This window comes from Ostrinia nubilalis, chromosome 17 (genome assembly GCF_963855985.1).
Source record: "Ostrinia nubilalis chromosome 17, ilOstNubi1.1, whole genome shotgun sequence".
Taxonomy (NCBI): domain Eukaryota; kingdom Metazoa; phylum Arthropoda; class Insecta; order Lepidoptera; family Crambidae; genus Ostrinia; species Ostrinia nubilalis.
The window spans coordinates 440,666-463,317 of NC_087104.1; the positions used below are offsets into that span (position 1 = coordinate 440,666).

General features: G+C 33.0%; 2 protein-coding genes across 2 annotated transcripts in view; both read left to right on the forward strand.

Moving 5' to 3' along the window:
* Positions 1-21,074, forward strand: part of LOC135079791 (guanine nucleotide-binding protein subunit beta-5) — a 434,210-nt gene extending 413,136 nt beyond the window's left edge. Inside the window, exon 8 of the mRNA XM_063974393.1 lies at positions 21,064-21,074. The gene's annotated coding sequence lies outside the window, so the exon portion shown is untranslated. The remainder of the gene's footprint in view (positions 1-21,063) is intronic.
* LOC135079786 (protein espinas-like) overlaps positions 1-22,652 on the forward strand; it is a 177,640-nt gene that overhangs the window by 42,709 nt on the left and 112,279 nt on the right. The window lies entirely within an intron of this gene.

Here is a 22,652-nt window from a genome sequence, read left to right on the forward strand (position 1 = left end):
ATGGAATATTACTTCCATGTTCGATTATATCCACATCAGTGAGCGCACGTTTAGGTAGCCGCATAATTAGTTTTTTGAAGGATTCAGATATAGCCCTGCTCCATTTTTATGTGGTTTTATATACAACCCTTTACCAAGAGCCATCGCTTCCATCATTCTGTTATGTCTTTCTGATTCCTTCAGACTCTTTTGGGCAGCTTTAGAATCATTAACAGCTTTTGCTATGCCAGCTGCTCCTCCAGCAAGAGAACCTAAAGCTGATAGCCCCGCAAATATAGGAATAAGTGGTAAAAACCCTCCGCTTTTTGGAAGAGGAATACATCGAGGTAAACGTATTCCTTTTTTATTAACAAAAAGTTTCTTTGCAGCTGCATATGCATATCTTATAGCAGAATGGTTATCTTTACATTTACTTCTTTTTAATTCTGATTTTATTTTCTGTATCCCTTTCCTAAATGATGTTATGCCTCGACCTGCTTTGATTTTTGCTTTCATAGCATTTTTAACTATCCATGAAGCAATTTTTTCTCCTTTTCCAGTATCTTTTGATTTAAGCCTTCTTTTAGCCATATTTAACAGTTCTAAGTCTGCCTTATGTCGAGCACTAGAATCTTTATTCAAGTAAGCAATATCGTGATGCATACAAGCCTCATCCAATTGGTTAATCCCTCGATCACCTTTAAGTATTCGTTTCTCAAGTTTAGTTCCAGGACCACAATATTGATATCCAGGTAAATGTAACTCAAACGGTAAATGATCTATCAAGGTATCAATTATACCACTACCTTCCGTCATCGATAATCATAAAGTGAGTTAAAGAGTGAAAATTATGTTATTTATATAACTACACCACAATTTCACTTTTATCCACCCAACTGTTTTCCTTGTCACTTAAACCCAGCCATTTTACAAAAAGTTTGTTTCCTTTCTTCCTTATAACTTTCTCAATAAGATAAAGGTCAGTCAATTTAGTTTTTTGTAATTCATATCCATAAAAAGAACCAAGAATAATTTGATTATGCTTGTCTTCTATTTGATATGTTTGAGGATCTGTTTGATTAACTTTTACAATACGAAAAATTTCTGTAGACCAATTAGGTGTATAACCTTTATAAAAATCTCCTTTGAATTTACTTATTCGAACAAAGTTACCAACTTGAAAATTTGATCGTTGACGTGTTTGTTGCCTTTGACTTTTAATAATATTAGATCTAACAACAATCTCGTTGGAATGGTTGACATCTATTGGTTTAAATTTTGTAACGCGATGTATAGTGCTGTTATATTGCTGTACAACGGTGTCTAAATTATTTTTAAACCATTGATATCGACCGCATAAACTAAACAGTTTATAGAGATGAGATTTTATCGTTCTTATTACTCGCTCCACAATGGCTGCCTTTTTAATCGAGTATGTGGAATAATGATTAATGTTATAACTTTTAGTTAACTGTTTGAAAGAATCGTTATAAAACTCAGTACCTAAATCGGTTTGCAAATTTTTAGGTTTTCGCCTCGATTTGATTAATATACTATGCATTGCATTAGTAACATTTTGTTTGGATTTAGACTTCAATGGTCTAACCCATACATATTTTGACAAAGCATCAATTACAACTAGAACATATTTATATCCTTTATTAAATGCTGAGTATTTTTGAAAATCCATGAGGTCAGCTTGCCATAAATCATCTATTCCTTTGATAATTGTATGTCGACGGATGAAGTTTCTTCTCACTGCTTTGTGAAGCTCGTTTACCAGATCTTGTTTACTCATTCTTGCTAGATTTAGCAGCAATCATCACATCAATTTCTTGTTTTGTGTAATAAAATGTAGTCAAATTATTAGTAGTTGATTTTTCTAAACTATTAAGATATTTTTTTATATTACTTTGAATGATTTTCAATTCATTTTTAAGTTCTTGAACACATTTATCCACATACTGTTTATTTACAGCTTCATTATCCTTTTCTGGAGTTAATAGTCCTTTTAATCTCGATGATTTTAAATCAAAATCACCTGAATCTGACTTTACTAATGTGTCAGTAAGAATATTAGTAAATTCAGATAGTCTTAAACGCTTATGAATATGGTGACCGAATTTATCTATATTCATTGCCGTCTGCTCGGCTTCTGTAGTGTAATGGTACTGCCAAAACCTCCTGTTGGAAGCTTTTTATATTTTATATCTTTTATGATACCAGCTTCATACAATTCCTCTATTATTGCATAAATTTCATTATACACTCCAGTGTTACCAGCTGCCCATGATCCGAGTAGTAATTTTAACCTTTCCACTAATTCATTTGGATCATCCCAATAAACTAAATCAGTATCCTTCTTAACTTCTTTCAAAATATCAATTCCTTCACCTTTACTTCGACTTTCTACACTGTTTGTATTTCTCGAGAACTTAAACAAAGGTTTGATCACTTTCATATATTTAAATCCTTTGTTACTATTTATAGGTTTAGATGGATCGTAATTACGTTTGTGGGCATTGGTATCCATAAGTACTAACTTATAATTGTGTAAGTCCTCTTCTGTTATGATATCTAAATTTGGCAACTTTTTAAACAATAACTCTTTTAAGCCAAGAGTTTTTTTTAAACTATGATTCCCGATTTTTAGGATGTCATCATCGTCATAGACGCGAGTTGTACCAAGCATAAGTTTCCCATGTTCATTTCGAACACCATAAGGTACATCTTTTAGTACTTCAGATGATATAGACCATGATAAAGAATCATTTGGAATACTTGGTGATGACTGAAGTGATTTAAACGAAAAATCATTCGCATCGTAATCATCCTTAGGAAGCGAGGTAGTGAGGGTTTTGTTGGATGTTGTATAAACATCGTTATCAGAGTTTTCTTCATTATTAACAAGATCCTCAAACTCATCACTTGAAGTAATCGATGACTCACTTTCGCTGCACTTAATTTTTTTTATAAGACGATTTTGTTCTGGGTCTTCATTTAATTTCTTCTCTTCAGTTTTTCTAGTTAGCATATTAAGCGGATCAACGATAGGTTTAAATATTGTTTTCAAAGCCAGATCTTTTGTATTTCTTGCATCTTTTATCATTTCTACCTTTCTTTTTACAGCTGTAGCAGATTTTACAATTTGTTTCTTGAGATCTCGTTCCATTGTAAAGGATTCTACTCTGTTCAACTAATCAAATTAAACTGATGGCTTTGTGACATAGCAGCTATTTAAAAGGTTTAGTCTACTAGTATGAATGTATCGAACTTCATTCTGTAACAGCCTTTATTTCGTTCACAATCTTTATTTATAACAACATAATTGAAAGGTTTACTCCATACGGTTGAGCACATTTCACGGAACTGAGACCATGTCATATCAGACCCTACATGTTCATCATAAATGTGTCTCAGATTTATTTCGTCTTGCTTAAACAATATGATCAGGTTTGCATTATCTCTTACTAGTTGCTTAGGTATCTTAGTATAAGTTTGATTAATATAAAAACAGTCAATGTTCTTATGTCGACCCATAGCGAAATAATCACGTATGTTGTTCTGATTTTCACAAGCTACGTCGTCAAATATTATAATTGAGTTAGGTGAAGCTTCGTGTGGACTCAAAATTTCACTATTATTATTATACGTGTAATAAGATGTGCCTGATACCTTCTGCAATACTTTTTCTAAAAATAAGTATTTAGGTTGATATAAAGACTTTGAATATACATAAAGGTTACGGAAACGTGGTCCATTCTGGTGTAACAATAAACTGATAACTAAGTTAGTTTTTCCACAATTCGATGGACCACAGACAATACTACGTATAGTGTTTGGTAGTAAGTTTCCATGACGTTTAACCTCGTTTTTTGATGTAGGATCGATACATTCTAATTTAAGTGATTCTTTTTGTTTAAGAAATTTCATAACAGCTTTGATATATGACTGTATTGTTTGATAGATTTTAATGAACTGACATCGATCACAATGGTGTAGTGGTTTTTACTATGAGCAGAAAACAAAAGGTTACGGTTAAAAAAAACACCAGGTATTTCATTTAATCATTTATTCATTACATTTTAATCAAAATATAATAATTCTTAAAATTAAATAACCAATTACAATATCATTTAGTTACAATATCTATTAATATAGGAAATTTATTTATGAAACAGGTTATTATTCCATTAACAATCTTAATTTATTCATACAATTCCTTTCTCACATCGTTACTAATCCATAAGTATTGAATCACAATGACCCCACGGTATGGTATGAATCTGATCTTGTAATACTTGAACTTTGTCATCATTTCCCTCTAAAACTTGTTTATCTACTTGTTGAGAATATAAAACATGCTTGATTGATTTTATCATATTCATTTTACTTCTGAGTACTTCATTTTTTAATAAAACATTATTATAATCTTTCAATTCAAGATTTTTAGTTACTGACTTAGACACGCCTTTCGCTTTTTTTATTTGAGTTTTAACGCTATTTATAAAATATAACTTTGCACGTAAACCAGTAAATTCTGTAATCAAGTCGTCACCCATTTCATGTTTCCATAATCCGGGTATTTTTGGGTTAACTTGTGGTATGTGAAAAGGGTTATCGATTTCAAAATTGCTAGTATCATACATTTGAATATCATTATGCATCTCATGATAAAAATCGTCTGTGTATATTAAATATAATAAGCTATCAGTATCAGTATAGCATAGGTTAGCATTTTTACCGTATTTATTTTTTATATAATTATAGTGAAACTGATATAAATGCTGCTTTGCATATTCTAAAACTGTAAACCCGATATAAATTGGTCTGTCTAAAACAACCTTTTCATGATTTAACTCTATAGCAACAAAATTTTCTGAAAATATTGATATACTCTTTAAGTTTGGTTTAATTATCAAATTTTCAGCACCAAGCTGTTTATTAGTTTTATTATCATGATCCCTCCATTTTGAAATTAATTTAACATTCGTTTGTTTGCGTTTATTTTCAATCGTTTTTCCGAATATTGAATTATTTAATAATTTGAAAAAATCTTTTTCAAAAGCTGTTTTCGAATGTTGCCGAAGACTGGTATTGAGATCAATGTATTTTTTTAAAAAGCAATCCTGTCTAAAACTTAGAATACGATGAACTTTTTCTAAAATCAAACCATTCTTTAAACATTCTTTAAGATGAATATAATGAATAACGTATTTCTTTTTGTTATAAAGGTTTGCAATCAATTTTTTTGATTTACCATACGGGGGTATAATTTTTTCAACAGCAAATGGTAAATCTTTATGTGTATTATGTAAATAATCTGGATACATTAAGTCTACTTCAAGAATATAACCGTAATCAGCATCATCTGGGATATTCATTATTTCAATTTTTTTAATTTCACTCTTTGATAATAATCTGAACTGTGAAATGGGGAGTTTTTTCATCATCGCATAACCATATAAATTATTACAGTCGAGGTATATCAAATAACTGCTTGGTTCTGAATCATTATAATGTGGTAAGTATTTATTATTCGCTTTAGCGTGACGTAATGAGCACTGCGCTAGTCCACCACGGATACCTTTTTCTAACAATTCATAAATTTCTAATTCGCTTATCAGCTCAAGTTCGACGCCTGTGTATAATAACATCGCATCCCAACTTAGGCTCGGTGAGGTTACATAATATGCTGGATCTAATTTGTAATAATGCAAACTCGTTTTTCTAAATTTTTCGAATACATCGCAAAGTAAAAGCACATCGCATTTTAAATATAAATCTGTATATTCAGCAAGGGATTTGATATCGAAAATTTCCCACACTCTTCGGGCATGTAAATATTCATTATCAGTTATAGGTTCCTCTCGCAATGTATTATAGAAATCACATTTTGAAGGTAGTTGAGTTTCTCGAAATTTCAACCAAGAGTTCATGTAATCGTAAGGATAAATACCCTTTTTTCTTAACAAATTAAACTTTTTTTTATCAGGAAACTCTTTAGATAAATGTAAAAAATCATTATCTGATAAATTTTTACTCAATATGTCTAGGCTAGAACTAAGAAATTGATATGAATCAATGAATTTTATCTGAATAGGATTTTTATAGTCTTCAGTTTTAATCACTTTCGTAAAAGATAAATATTTTTCTTTTGTTTTCGGTATTACATTGATGTGACCTTCATATTTTGCTAACTCTTCAATAAATAAATGTGAATCATATCCAGATAAATTATGAAACACTACAGGAATGAATGAACAAACTCTATGCATCAAATTACAATGAGAATGCGCCGCTCCTCTGTACTCAGAAGTAATATGATCATGATCTCGGACTTTATCATTCACTAATAATTGTTTACATATGTGACATAGAATGGCGTTTTTATAATTTGATTCCTGTTCTAATGTTAAAGGGGTCATTAACTTTTTATCACTTAAAATTTTATGTATACGTCTAGCATCTGTTAATAAACACTTAACAAACATTTCAACACAGTCTGCTCCTGTATAAGACACATATTTATTTAATTTATCATCATGTGAACAACAAATATAATATGCGAAGCATGATGGCTGGTGAATATTTAGTTTCTGAGTGTTTAAAGTGTCACTTTCATCATATTTAATTAATAAGCACTCAAAGTCGGCATAAATAATAAAGTTGATTTTCTGCTGTCTCTCAAAATTTTTAAATGTTAACAAAGTGTTCTTTTCAGGTAAAATTGACAAAATGTGTGAACAATTATGAGTATTATATTTTTTTTCACTGCAAAAAAATTGTAAACACATATCACATAAATGAACTTTACCTTTGTAACGAGTGAATTGAGGTCGTACTAAACGTGTCAAGTTCTTTATTAAACAATAGTGAGCTGTCGTTTTGTTTTCTATGTACAGTAAATTGAAATGATTCTTCTTTCTATATTTTGAAACATAAAGAGGTCCAGTTATAGTACTCTTTCGTAAGCCGTATATGTTAAAGCTTATGTTAGGATTGTTTTTTTCGAAATGTTTAATATCTTCGCGTGAAGGAGGAAATGATATTCCATCAATATTTAAAACATCGGAAAAGTGTGGATATGAACTAGTTTTGCAAACATTATTCATAGCAGGGTACAGTCCAGCCATTATACTCCATAGAAAACAGTAATCATCATTATTTTTTATATTTATACAACTCTTTGAATTTTTTATGGCTATGGGTAGGTCTATATATGTTCCACCTCTCATAGGAGAATATTTATTTATATTAATTTCGATATGACTAAACGAAACAAAGGTCCACCCAGATTGACAATGTTGAAATTCGGTTAACTTTTCATTAAATGTATTCATCATATTCGTTATTAACTTTTTCAAATCAGTATTCTTATATACAATCATATATTTTGTATTAAACGACTTTAATTGTGTTTCATCAGATTTTGGCAACATAAAATAGGCAAACAATTCAAAATTTAGTTTAATGCAGTCATGTTTATTTAAAGATAAATTGATCAAATCTATTAATTGTTCTTGGTTGTCATATATCACCGCCTCTAAGCCGAGGTACTCGACTTGCTGATCGACATTTAATCTGTATGTAACAATTCTGTTTCTGAATGCAGTTGCAACAATATTAATATTTTCAATCTGTGTATTCAATAAAGAATTAGCTTTATGTATATTCGTTTTCATATGATATGGATATTGTCTTTTCAGTACTAGAACTTTGCATTTTTCACAGTATATAGAATTTTGAGCTCTTGCTGTTTCGTAAGGGTGTGCAACAGTAACTGTGAAAAGAAAAAAATAAATAATAATACTAAAATTTATTGAAGACACTTATTCTGTAAATTAAAATAACAGTGAACAAAGATTACAATATCTGTTACATAACTTATTCGGTTACATTATAGTAGGTAAATAGCATAGTTATTTAGGTGAGTATATAATAATAGTGTAAGTAGGTAATATTATAACGTATTAAATAACACTTTCGTATGACCCAAGCAATGAGACTGGACAATTCCTAAAGTCCTTTTTTATTAGATTTACGAACTCCTTTAAAGTATGCCATGAATCTTTATGTTCATCAAGTTTCATTTTAATAGTTGTGATGGCGTATCGCCATCTATTAATTGGCGCTATTTTCTGTACCTCCTCCGTGTTATATATCTTTAATTCCACATAATACTTTCCCTCCTTTGTCTCACTTATTTGTTTAGAGAACCCTCTTGATTCTCTTCTTGTAAAAGAAGAAAGTAGAGGTGGTATATTACCGCTTTTGCTGGATGTAGACGGTTTCACCCGATGTTCCTCATCGCTGTCTTCACCGAATAGATCGTTCGCTGTAAGTCGAGGTGGTGGAGTGTACGGTGTGATGGATGTCTTCGTTTTTTTCACCTTCGGCTCTTCTCTCGGTTTGCTTGAGCTTCTGCGCTTATTAGACTTCTTTTCCACAGGTTTTGACTCAACTTCAGAGTCGTCACTGGAGAGGAATAGATCCTTCGCCAACAATTTCGACCTGTAAACAATAAAAAAACAGTTTAATACGAATATAAGAGAATATTCATTGAATACAGAAAATGAACAAAAACAATAAATAGATTCATAGAATACAGAAAATGAACAAAAACAATAAATAGATTCATAGAATACAGAAAATTAACAAAAACAATAAATAGATAATATGAGCGGAGGACATGAATGGAATTCAGAAAATTAATTAAAACAATAAAAAAGAATACAGAACATGAATCGAATAAAGAAATTAAATTAAGACATAGTCTTAGAATAGAGAAAACGATTAAAGATAATAAACAGAATAGATAGCATGTATTGAATATACAAAATGAATGAAGACATGAATAGATTAGAATAGAAAACATGAATAGATCAGAACGTATGTTCCGTCTAGGAATCGAACCTAAGAGTCGTGTAGTAGCCTTAAAAAGTATATTCTATTCAGTAAGTAAAATAACAATCTAGTTACAGAGTAGATAATAATAGTTGGTACTTACATTTTTATTATTGAGAAAACCTTTAGGTTCTTCTGAGGCTGGCTGGCACTAGGGATCTTCAAATGACTGGCTTCCCGTAGGATAACAATCGATCTGTGTGATTTTCGCTCAACACTAGAGCTATTTAAATAAAAGATTTGTGACGTAGATCCCTTCCTTATTAGTTAAGTTCGTATGTTAAAAAGTAGCAATCTGCAGTTTTCTAAATATGTAAAGTGTTGATAAGTGAAAAATATCTAAACAATGCTTATACCCTATGTTTACTTGGTTACATTATTAATTTATTAACCTTCTCCTTTATGTAAGTATATTGGTAAACTAGCTATCGTCACACGGTTTCGATCGCGATTATCATAGGGTAACAACGCGTGTTAGTCCAGATCATAGTCTATCTATGTATATAAAAAACATACAAATCCATCCAACGATTGCTGCATGATTGTGCCTAACAACTTGACATAAACATACAAACTTTCGTATTTATAATATCACTATAGATAATATTTTATGCATAAGTAACTCTGTCTGTTAATTATGCTAAACCACTAAACCGATTTTGATGAAATTTGGTACAGAGATAGATGGAATAGAGCTTATATTGTTATTATAAAACTGTTAAGTTTTATCAGAATCCGTTCAGTTATTTTTATAAAAGAGTAACAAAACTTTTATACATACAAAGTTTCGTATTTACGTATGTTTGTAGGATACGGAAGTATGTTCAACATGTAAACTAAAAATTAGTTTTTAATATACCAGGCAAAGTCGTAGTCATTAGTTAGTATCATGATCAAACATTAATGGACTAGCAACTGAACAGACGTCAGCGTACGTATTTGGACAGCACCAAATACAGAAAAGCTCTACATAGCACTAAACTACTAACGTAATATTCTTTATAGAAAAGTGTAAAGTTAGGTCTATTATTAAAAACTGCTTATAACGTAATATAGACCAATTACCTGGGGTGTTTAAACTATTTCGTAAGCACTCTTTTTAATATAAAGGAAGGGTTCTGAGATGTGGAATTAATTAGTATTTTTTAGTACCTAAAGCATAACGAACGAATAATTGCTAGCAATAATGGCGGTAAGTTATAAAATATTTATTCACAAATGTTTTTTTTTACACTTGTAAAAAATGTTTAATCATATTACTTATTTGTTTCAGCACGAAAATTGGTCTTATTCACCATCATATACACCTCTCTCACCACCAGCATCTGGAAGGATGAGTCCTACGAGTGTGCAAAGAATAATAAACAATATGGAAAATGAAAATCAACGATATGGTGATATCATCATTAACCAACAGAAGAAATTGTATTCGAGCATTCGAACGGTATCGCATGGAGCAAAAGTGATTCGAATAGAAATTTACGATGCGGAACAGTTTGAAAACTCTACCAAATCTGTGTGTCAGTGTAATGCAGAAATTTGTGCTCAACACGTTGTGGAAAACGTGTTCAATGATAACATTTATGCTCGAGTTAAAGATATTATCAAAAGTATAGGAACTATTTTTATGTCTCAACCTTTTTAATTTTTTTCTAGTATATAACATGTTTTTTATGAATGTATGTAATTTAATAAATAATAAGAATGAATGTAATGTAATTTAATAAACAGTTAATTAGAAAAGGTGATTTTATTTTATGATAATGCAATGCAGTAGATAATTCGTATAGAATACCATTGAATAGGAATAAAACTTCAACCCATCGTTCAAACTTTACATTCTTAGAGTCGATGCGGAATGTAGATCAAATAACGAAATGACGATAGTGAAATTGAATGCAAGCTTGTCAAACTCTCGATTCGAGTATACATTATAGAGATTTTTATTGTATGATCTAGATGATATAAGTAATAGTCTAGATAATCTAGTATCTAGGTCTGATCATAAAATATACGATGTTGAAAAGATGAAGATTAGGGTATCTGGATCCTGAATGGTTGGATCCAGATGCCCTAATCTTCATCTACTAATCTGTTATAAAAAAAAGCTATTTCTACGCATATGATCTTGCGCAATGCTTTTTTAGTTAGTAAAGTGAAAATTAATGAATCGTGACAACCACTAAATTATTTGTCTAAACGGCCGCCGCTCATTTACATAAAAAGTTAATTAAAAACCACTTTAACTAATTTAAATATACTCCTGATAGATGGTTAATGTAAGAATATTAGCTTGAATTAAGCTAAGATATATTAATCTATTTACGAAGTCATATAGCTTGACTGCTGAGGAGGTCGAGTGAGACCACGCGATAGGATTTTTTTTTCATGTTTTATTTTGATAGTTATTAATTTTTAAGACGTTGACGGTGTGGTTCGTTACTATTTTACAGTAAAAATCAAGCTACGGCCTCTTCAAATCAAATTAAAAGATGCTCTACATAAATAAAACGTGCGATGCCTGTTTCCTTCAGTGTGCCTTTCAAATCAAATCATTTTTATTTGCGAACATGGGTTTACATACAGTAGGTGTTACATTTTTTTTAGTATCTTACTTATTATGTGCTCTACCTTCCACCTTTTGACATGCAGAATTATATTAAACTTATTTTCATTTAGTAAAAAACAAAAAAGAATTCACTTAATTAATGTCTGATAATTCGCTGAAACTCACAGAATTGAATCTATGAGTATCAGGAGAGGAATGACATTTAGTGTCAAAATCCCAACCTCTTGATCACGTCTCTCGTCTCTGTATCAAATCAAAATAGATCTAATAACACTATAGTTTTGGGTAACATAATAACTCCAAAATAGTGGTTCCAGCGTTTAAATAACCATTACCCACATAATCGTGGTCACCCATCTCGGCAACCGCCAGTCGCACGCGCAGCGCGCACGACACCCGACGGTAAGCTCTCAATTTAACGCTGATCCCATCGGGCAGGGCTGAACAACATTTCAGCAACTGAAAAACATTTTATTTAGTAAAAAAACTTTAGGTACTGCATACTACACAGAAACAGCCAGCTTTTAAATAATGGCTACCATAAAATTGTTTTAGCAGACGCAAATGTCTACCTACATGACGACTAATAATAATCGGCCATTCTCAGATTAGCTAGTTTTTACGTGTCCGGGCTGTTAAATCCTTAAAAATGACAAATTAGAGACATGCAAGTAATTATATGTTACTTAATAACCCTATCCAGTTGTGCATATAATCATAGGCCTCTATTTTAAGTATAAGTGGCTAAATTAATTTCATGAACCTCTGTTCTATAATTACCGTGACGCGTCCGCACACCGACTTAATGTTAAAAGTTGGCTGTAATTTTCATGTCGTATAGATTTGATTTACTCCATTCAACATTTTAAAGAGTTTATAAGATTGTCTTATGCTGGCAAAATATCTATTCAATAGAACCATTCTGTAAATAATTATAATTAAAAAACCGCTTGTCCGAGCTAAAGCCCTAATTACCGTTACGTTTTCTGTTCGTGGTCATACTAGCCTAAATAATAGTATTTGACACATCATTACCGCGCGCGGCGCTAGCCCTTAGTTAGTGCCTTGACCTGTTAGCAAGTGGATGTCTATTGCGTTGGCGTAACCGTCGATGAATTGCGTAAGAGTATAATTACCATATCTTTGGTTTTCAATTTTTCTAATTACCATGTCCTTATTTTTATACTAGATTTATAAAGGTAGATCCACGTTGTTAGTTTAAATAGAAACATTACTTTGGCCTCCGTACATTGTAGTAAGACAGTATTTGCATACCCTGCAGATTTTGGAAATTTTGAAGAAAAACTATCGTTTTATAATTTCCATGTACTAATTACCATATATTTATAATCACCGTTGTATGAAATTATTACCTACAAATTGCACTCACGATTGAATAAGTATGATGATAAAATATGAAAAAATACCTAGACTTTTGCATATAACATCTTTACGAACCTTCCAATCTGACGTCAACATTTTGAAAAGCTTTCGTTAGAGTTACCTCGAAATAGATTCTATTTCATGACGAATGTTCAGCTTCAGTTGCTGCATGGTTGTTGGATTATAGAGTATATTTTAACTCTTAAGGTAACCCCACAAAAAGAAAGTTAGCTGGAGTGAAATCGGGGCTTCCTGATGTCCAGGAAATGTCACCCCTGCGTGAAACATGTCTCATACCAGATATAAATTTTTACTATTAATATCATTGATATTAGCATGTTAAATCGTTAATTAATATTAATATAATATCCTTAAAATCTATCCATATTACCTAAGAAGAGGAGATTGTCCAACAGTAACACTTACCTGGCGTGAACACATTAAGAACAAAAGGGAACAAATGAACAGACAATGGGCCTTTTCAAGGCGAGAGTGTAAGGCACTTTGTACCATCCTAGACTGCACGCCTAGACTACTGCCTTGTTATGCATAGAAAAAACTTCGTGATATGCAATGGATACTGGGCAGAAGAAGCTTGGAGAACAAACTATTTACAAATGCATCCTAAGTCCCATATAGACATATGGCATCGAACCAGCCTCGCAAATGTAGAAATACTTTAACGTTTTCAAAATAAAGTATTAAAAATCTTGAGCTGTGCACCTTGGTATACAAAATCCACTGAAGTGATACCAAACGTGAAAGAGGAAATCTATTTGCTGCATATCTTCTGAATTCTGAGAACTCTACATTCAGGCTCAGGAGAAAACGAATAGCATCAATCTGAAAACGTATTGTAAAAGAATCGAGGTGACAAATCATGGGTTGTGCAGAGCTGGTGGAACAGTCATTATTACAAATTCAATCCAATCTGATAATGGCTGATGGCTGATCGCAGATAGATTAAAAAGAGGAAAAAAACGTTAATATCATTAATTAATTTTTCGATATATGCATATCTGAAAAGATCCATTATCTGTATCCATCGTTTGTACCACATTTAAAGCAAATAAATGATGATTCAGATTCTGATTCAGCTACATGCTCTCATTTGAAATGTGACACGTAGCCCCTTCTTGCTGAAACTAAGTGTTCCTGTTATAGCCTCGATTCTTGCAGTATACTGAAAATATCTTGATTCAATAAATAATAGAAATTAGTGTTTTTCTTCTTAAAAAGGGTTATTAAGAGTACCTACAGCGTTTTTTATGACGCTATAAAATATATTTGTGTACAAATTTATCAATGCAAGATGTTGTTTTTTTGTTATTTTACATATCTTTTCTAATTACCGTTAGATTAAGTATTAGCCTTATCTAATTACCGTGACCATAAAATTTTTGGGTCTCATTTACGCGGAAACCGCTTTGAATAATTTGACGCCTTTACGATTGTTAAATTCGTACTTTTCAGGTGTTTTATATTTTAATGCGTTTAAGTCAATTAAGCCAAATTTCAAAAATGATATGGTAATTAGGCTGAGAACGCCTAATCGTGAGAATGACCGTAATCATAAATCTGATGATAAAATAACTTTAAAGGTTTTCGATTAATTTTTTTTATCACTCGTGCATTTTATAAAAACACATAACACTAATTTTCCCTACTTATTCCTTTTCATTTTACTGCATTTTAAAACAAACTAGTCAGATATAAACCATTACAAGCTGCAACATAAATTGTAATTAAAAGACGCCATAAAACTTATACTTGTCTTCCATTTGCAAACTTATGCGTTAATAAATTATTAAGTACCTACATATTGAATTTAAGTGCCTTTTATATCGTTGGAAGCCGTTTTTATGACTTAAAATGCTTTCTAACCCTAGAAAAATAAATTTTATTTTACAATTGGAATAATTTACGTTCGCGATAAACTCTACTTGATTCTGTTAAATGGTAGAGGTACTGATAACTAAGGAAAGTATTCTCTCAAGTTATAAAATTTCGATGTGTCATATTTATGTTCAATCTGATTTACTCTTATGCTATCAACATTCTAGTTTAAATATTATTAATACCCGGTGGTATTGAAATGGGATAGATGGTAATTTGAATTAATTTATTAGTTCTTGGTCGGTACATTAAAATTTACAAAGAATCGTAACGTCAATTTTTTGGTTTCTCAGCCCTGCACTCACAGAAGCATTGGCACGACATGCAATGACTTTTTTATTTTTAATCTACGGCCGCGGGCGTTTTGATTCTGCCGCCCATCGACCACAGATTACACTTGCTTCTCTACATTTTTTATGTTTTTTAAATAATTCCATGGCTCATGCATGCTGGTTTTATACCAGTACTTTCGGAATGTTAATTGAGAAACTAATGGATTATCGTAAGCGATTATATCTTGACTGGTTTGCGAGGCTTTGAGATGATCTTTCAACGAGGTTTCTACGCTACTTAGTATTACCAACTTTATATTAGCTACATTCGTAAAAGCCTTATGGGGAATGATTTCAATCAGTTTGATTCTGTAAGCATGAAATTGGATGTTTAAAAAACATTCAACATTAATTTTCTATGTATGAAGAATAAATTTCTTTTGCGGTAACAAAGCAGTTCCAGGTATAAACTGTTACCAGAAAGTGAACCTGGCTAATATAAAAATCCGGCAATTACAGAAGCAGACAAAAAGATCTATTGCAAGCGACACACCTTAAAAACCAATAAAAATAAACATAACCCGTTAATTAAAAAAAACTGCAGCGAGCCAACAAAAAAATCCAGTTATACTAAAAACATACCCAGACTTGAGAGCAGAAATATATCTACGGCTTTCGTATCACATCGATATAAATCATAATAATAAATGTTTACATTGATAATGAATCATCTTAACCTCCTAAAAAGGCGGTCTTCACACGAGAACTCGTCGCTCAACAGTTTATAGCTTGCCAGCATGCGATAGTTAATTAATTAATACTTATTTATTTGTACATTATAATTTGTTAATTACAGAATGTGCAAAGTTTTTTTAGTATGTCACTTTAACTCAAAATCGGGTTAGCGTTTTGGGCGTAGAACTTATCTTGCCACCTGAAAAATATAAAAAAACCGGCCAAGTGCGAGTCGGACTCGCGCACCGAGGGTTCCGTACAAACCTGCAAGGTTTACAAAGTTCGTTCATTACGACAATCGAGTCATAACTATGTTTTTTTTTTCACGGGTTAAAGGCAATTAGATCTAAGTATTTGATATGAATTTCAACTTGATAGCTCTACGCGTTCATGAGGAAAAAAGTAATAAGTTTATATTTATTAAAAAATATATATTTTGTAATGTAACTAAAAATTTAAGGTTTTCGGAATTTTTCCTTTATGTGTGCTATAAAACGTTGCTTCATGCCAAATTTCAAGATTCTAGGTCGACTGGAAGTACCCTTTAGGTTTTGATTCCCTTGCGAGTACTTGCGAGTTTCAAAATATGCAGCTTAAATTGCTGTTTCTTTTGATTGCGTTGACATAGAAGTTTGATTTTGTTACAGCTTAAAGGTATTATAGACCTGAGTATTTGGTATGAATTTCAATTTAATACCTCTACGCGTTTATGAGGAAATGGGTAGTAAGTTTAAAATAATTTAAAAAAAATATTATGTGATGTAACTAAAAATTTATGGTTTTCGTAATTTTTCCTTTATCTATGCTATAAGACGTTGCTTCGTACCAAATTTCAAGATTCTGAGTTCACGGGAAGCACCCTGTAGGTTTTGATTCCCTTGCAAGTGTCGAAAATTTGCGGCATAAACGGCTGTATCTTTTGATTGCGTTGGCTTAGAAGTTTGATTTTTTCACAGCTTCAAGGGACAGTAGACCTGAGTAATTGATATAAATTTCAGCTTCATACCTCCACGCGTTCCTGAGAAAAAGGGTCTTGACAGACGGACGGACGGACAGACGGACAACAAAGTGATCCTATAAGGGTTCCGTTTTTTCCTTTTGAGGTACGGAACCCTAAAAAATGATTCTATAAAGTAAATGATTATTTAAATTAAATGACAAGAGTGCCTGAACTGAACTTTACCTGCCTAGTTATGTAAGTAAAAAAAAAAATTAAATTAATTTTTTTATCGTATTGATTTTCTGTAATTTGTTGTTCTAGTGTGCCAAATAAATGTATTTTCTTTCTTCTTTCTAAGTTGTAAATAATATTTGCTGTATTTGATTGAAAAAGAGGCTGACATAGGTGACTGAGTTTCTTCCGTCACTTCTTCTCAGCACCAGCCCAGTGTAAAGCACCCTGAGAATGGCCTAAGTACTGAATAAACTATTTGATTTGATTCATTTTACCATGAAGACAGGGACAACTTTGTGATTCTTTATTGTCCCATTTTTATTTTCGAGTAAAGGAACCCCATAGTGAAAAGAGTTCGTAAAGAAGCCATCAAGCTAATCTCGTTTCCCGGCTGACACACGGTCGGACAAATCCTCTAATGGACCGATTGTGATCGTAGATAAGGTCTCTGACGGTAATGTACGGGCGGCGGACGCATTTAGGGCTAGTCGCCTTCTTTTTGGGCAGTTAGGCTAACACAATGGTGCTTTTGTTTGAGTGCTGCTAAGTATAGTTTTTTCGGCGTTACTCGCGTTTCTTCAGGCTGAAATCTTTCTGTCTTGATAATTTATGTACATAGATTAGGTGACTTTTAATTCTGGGGTTAAACATTTCGTTTGTGTAAAAATTGCATTATTTTATGAAGCTTTGTATAATTTACGGTAATAGTACCTACTAAGTTATGGAACATCACAAAGCTTGCATAAAGTTATTTTTAATCTACTTTGTACCTATATCCCACCGGTATTCGAACTGAAAATATGAAGTAGTTACATAATAAAATTCAAGGATTAATAAAATCCTTCTTAATCGTATAACATTGCAAAAAGAACGCGTGTTGCTCAACGAGCAGTGTAGACTAGAGTTCCGTATGAAAAATTGAATTATTTTGAGATGTTTAGTTTTAGATAATCAAGCTGCAAACTTACTCGTAGGTATTAGATAAATATTATGTATTTGATTACTAGCTTAATAGTTTAATTAATTTAACCTAGTCTCTTCAGTAAGCTGTTATCTCCAATTTGAAGATCAATGAACCTGGCTCTCGGTATAGCCACAGACAGGGCCAGCAAATGGCACAGATGATATTAAATAGCATCTTAAAGCCAAGTCGTTAAACCGCGGAAAATCGGTTGTTTTGCTACGGAATCCTAAACCAATCCTTTAAATACGACGGCCAAAGACTTAATTCGAGGCGGCGATGAGCGACGCGCTGACAGTTGCAATCTGATTATACATGGCGAATTAAAACGACAATAAATAAATACGTACCTACGAGTATTAGCTTGTAAGTTATAAGGAGCGAGAGACAACTCGTTTTGAGGACTCTTACTTATTGGAAATTCCTTTTGCGAGGAGTTTGATTAAAAGTAACTATTTTTTGAAACGCAAATCGTTAATCGCGATGGATATAACACAGATCTTAGCGATTCTTCATCAAAGTTTCTTGATTTCTCGAACAAAAACAATCCTGTCACTAAACAACTATCATTCTCACTATGTCTTGGTAATTACAAGTAGGTAATTGTCTGACATACTTGATCGATATTTCAAAGTTTGAATAAATACGATGGATTAACTTACTATCGCTATTCTTACTAATAACGAATCGTGCAGATTCTTATGGCATGCTTTAGTCAGGTTTCCTGGCTGAAAATAATGGAGTCTGTCTATTTCATAAAAAATCTTGTAAGAACAATTTTTAACTTTCACTTCTTTTGTATTACAACTTACATGATTTTATAATCTCGTTTGTCTGGTCTCATAATAGCTCATAATAAGTAAGACTAGAAATAATAAATACACTATACTTAGAAAATTAATCACATATGAAAGTGGTTTCAGTGTTTAGAATAACGTGAAAAGCCGGTCCTGTGTGCGTTCAGGATTTGATGATTAGGGTTCCTTACTTCAAGATGGAGAACCTGAACCCTTAAAGATCCTTTTCTTTGTTCGTTAAATCTAAATCAAAATAATTTCAAACTCAAATGTAGTGTGTGTGTAAAAAAGTGTGACTTACATTAATTATTCCTGATCAAAGAAAAAGGATTCTACTACTCAAAATGCAACAACTTTTCCCAGGGACCGAAGTTCAAATATGGAAAAAAAGCTTTTCATACAAATTGTCATCAGCAATCAGTTATTTACTCATAGTATGGAGACTTACGCCCGTTTTCACCATCAATCCCTAATTTTTAAGTGACCGCTATTGTAACACATAACAGGAATTTTGTTTTCATAGGGGTCACTTAAAAATTAGGGACTGATGGTGAAAACGGGCATAAGTTCTTTTTTTTGAGAATTTCATATTAGTTCTAGAAAAAATAGTTGTGTTTGAATAGTACAATCAAGTATAAATGGTGAGTTACAAGACGTCATGAACGAAAGTACCTACATAAGTGGGTGCGGAACCCTCGGCGCGCGAGTCCTACTCCCACTAGCCCAGTATTTCTATTAGAAGGTAATTACTAGATGTACTTAAAGGACTAGATTTTAAATATTCTAATTATTACTTCCGATAGAGAAATGTTATGCAGATTGCGATGTGTTGTACAGTGACGGACGCGAGCGGTCGTGTCGGGCAAATTGATATTCAATGAGCTAACACACTTAGTTCCCGGTTTTTAATCGGATAAATTAGATATACTTAGGAATTTATGCATGGTTATGCACATCAACCTAACGACAGAATGTCAATTTCCACCGTCCAATATTAAACTTGATTCTTAGGATATAAAGTTCAAAATGTGTTGGGGAATTTCATCATTTTGATGCATATGAAGTGTAACAGTTGCACCGTCTAAATAGATTACAGCCTACAGGTAACACCTGTGCAGTCAATGATGAACCACACAGCCATCATTAAAATGGCATAAGGTATTATTTCCACACAAACAAACGCAAAAGTTAACCTAAATTAAACGCGTTTAAGGTACACACAGCGTCAGTTTTGTTGTGAATAAAATTACACTTACTTATTTGATTTTTCTCTATACATACTCGTATAATCATGAAGTGGATTCTATCTAATCATCTCCATCTACATAGTTTGAGTGACATTGAAAATCGTCCTAAACAATTTTGAACGCGCTCGATTATTTTAATCTCGCAGCTTATCTAAACCATTTAATAGGTTACAACAATTTTCTCACGGACAAAAGTATCATCACCGCGATCATTTGATACAAAACCACTGTTCCGTACAAAGGCCGGCACAGTGAAATCGGTAGCGTGTCTGATGGGCTGGTCACGTGACATGGCGACGGCAGATGACGAGATATGCTAATGTAGAGACAAATGAGGCTAGCTCTAGGCGCGACGGCAGACCTAGTAATAGAGATGATTGATAATTTCATTAGGATCGTGTGTCACTTTTTGTGGCCTAGGATTAGTATAGGATTAAGGCATCGTTCTCGAAGTCAGAGCCATTTATTTTCAAGGTACAGTTATGCACAAAAACATACTACGAATGTTCGATTTCTTTAAAAGAGTTTTGTGCTGAATTTTCGAGACTCGAATCTCATCAGAATGCAGAATTTTATTCATGTCGTTCCAAAATTTCATTTTAAAACTTATTCAGCCGGTTTCTAAGTTTCGTTCGTTCGTTCGTTCGTTTCAGCCGAATGACGTCCACTACTGGACAAAGGCCTCCCCCAAGGTTTTCCACAATGAACGGTGCTGCGCTGCCCGCATCCAGGCTCTTCCCGCGACCTTCACCAGATCGTCGGTCCCACGCTACGTCTTCCAGGCCGCTAAGTTTACCTTAAGCTATTAAGCATATTTTCGTCTCCGAATTCGATATCACATTAGATTACCTTAAATATGAGCTTTATTTGACTCTGAAAGCTCTAGATGTAGGGCACTGCACTACTAGTTTTGAACAAAAGTCCTTTACAAGAGCTTAACGACAGCAAATAAAATGCACAAAGTTGCAACATTTTGCGCTGAAATCCATTCGATTCGTGGATTTAGTACTTGTCCTATGTGGCACGCCGCGTAGGCGCCCGCGCACCGTCTATCAGTCGCATCGGCACGCGACGTGCCCTGACAGGTGACGTAGGATTGTCACCTCTGACATATTTGAAACCAGCACATATAAATAGGTAAGAGATGCGTCAACTCTACATAATTTTGAAGCTATGTGGTGTCAAACTTCATTAAACGCTATAGGAGGTGCCTAAAATTTATGGCATAATTAAATCTTGAAAAGCCCAAAGCCCAAATCTCAATATCTGAAAGAAACTCAGTATAAATACACTAACAGTGATGTTGTACTACATGTGTCACAATCAAATGCTAAAGTTCTATCACCAGACTCCAATTCTCTAACTACTGATCCATGGAGGTATCGTGACAGTGACCAAAAGTTATTCCCATCATTCTCAATTGCATCAGTGTAGTGTCGCAGTCGCAGCCCTGTCGGTCGGGCGTGGGTTCGGTGCCGGGCTGAGGTTATTTATTGTCCAAACTGCACATTGTCCCATTCCCGAGCCGTGTACTTAGGTACACATCGAGATAAAACCAATTCTAGGTAAAATCTAGAAAAGTGAACAAAGTGCTATATCTCTTCATGCAAAACTCTAAAGGACATCATACACGTTTCATATATTTTTGGTCCAAAATCAAAAGTGCCGGCCAACAAAAAAAAGTGCTGTATTCTGACAGAATACGTCTGCCTTAGCATTTGTTACTATGGCACCAAAGCCGTAGCTCCACTGTGCGTCGAGTATTTGACATCTAAAAGTCATCGACTATTCATACATTTTTTGTTCAAAATCAAAAGTGTCGGCCAATAAAAAAAAAAGTGCTGTATTCTGACAGAATACGTCCGCCTTAGCATTTGTTACTATGGCACCAAAGCTGTAGCACCACTGTGCGTCGAGTATTTGAGATCTAAAATTCATCGACGATTCATACATTTTTTGTTCAAAATCAAAAATGTCGGCCAATAAAAAAAAAGTGCTGTATTCTGACAGAATACGTCCGCCTTAGCATTTGTTACTATGACACCAAAGCTGTAGCACCACTGTGCGTCGAGTATTTGAGATGTAAAATTCATCGACGATTCATACATTTTTTGTTCAAAATCAAAAATGTCGGCCAATAAAAAAAAGTGCTGTATTCTGACAGAATACGTCCGCCTTAGCATTTGTTACTATGACACCAAAGCTGTAGCAACTGTAGGACCAAAATGGATGATGTCCTTTCAATCCTTGATTAGGCCCTTTTCAGGGCTCTTCTTAACATGTCATAAATAAGCCCTACTAGGACTTACTTTGGGGCATCATAAATAACAATTGCTGGTGTTGAGAAAAGAAAAAAGAACTGAAAGACTAATTTCATGATGACCAATTTTACATTGAAATTACAGATGAAAGTAATTTTACCTATTTTGTGCCTCTCATAAATCTATTGCGAGTCGATCGATCATTGACACTAAAATGTTTATCCCAATTACTATAATTATATCTCTCGCGAAAAGACATTTATTTTCCCCAAAAGCTTTTGAAAAGCGCTTTTACACGTCCCAGCGAGGTTTGAGTAAAGAAATTGGGGTAATTCACGTTGCCGTAACTCGTATGTATAACGATACCTCCCTTTCATGTCATTCTCAATTTGCTTTTTCGCTCATTTGCGCAATATTTTGACAAAAACATCTGCCGAAGAATTTTGATTAAGAGCACAAATGGCAAAACCT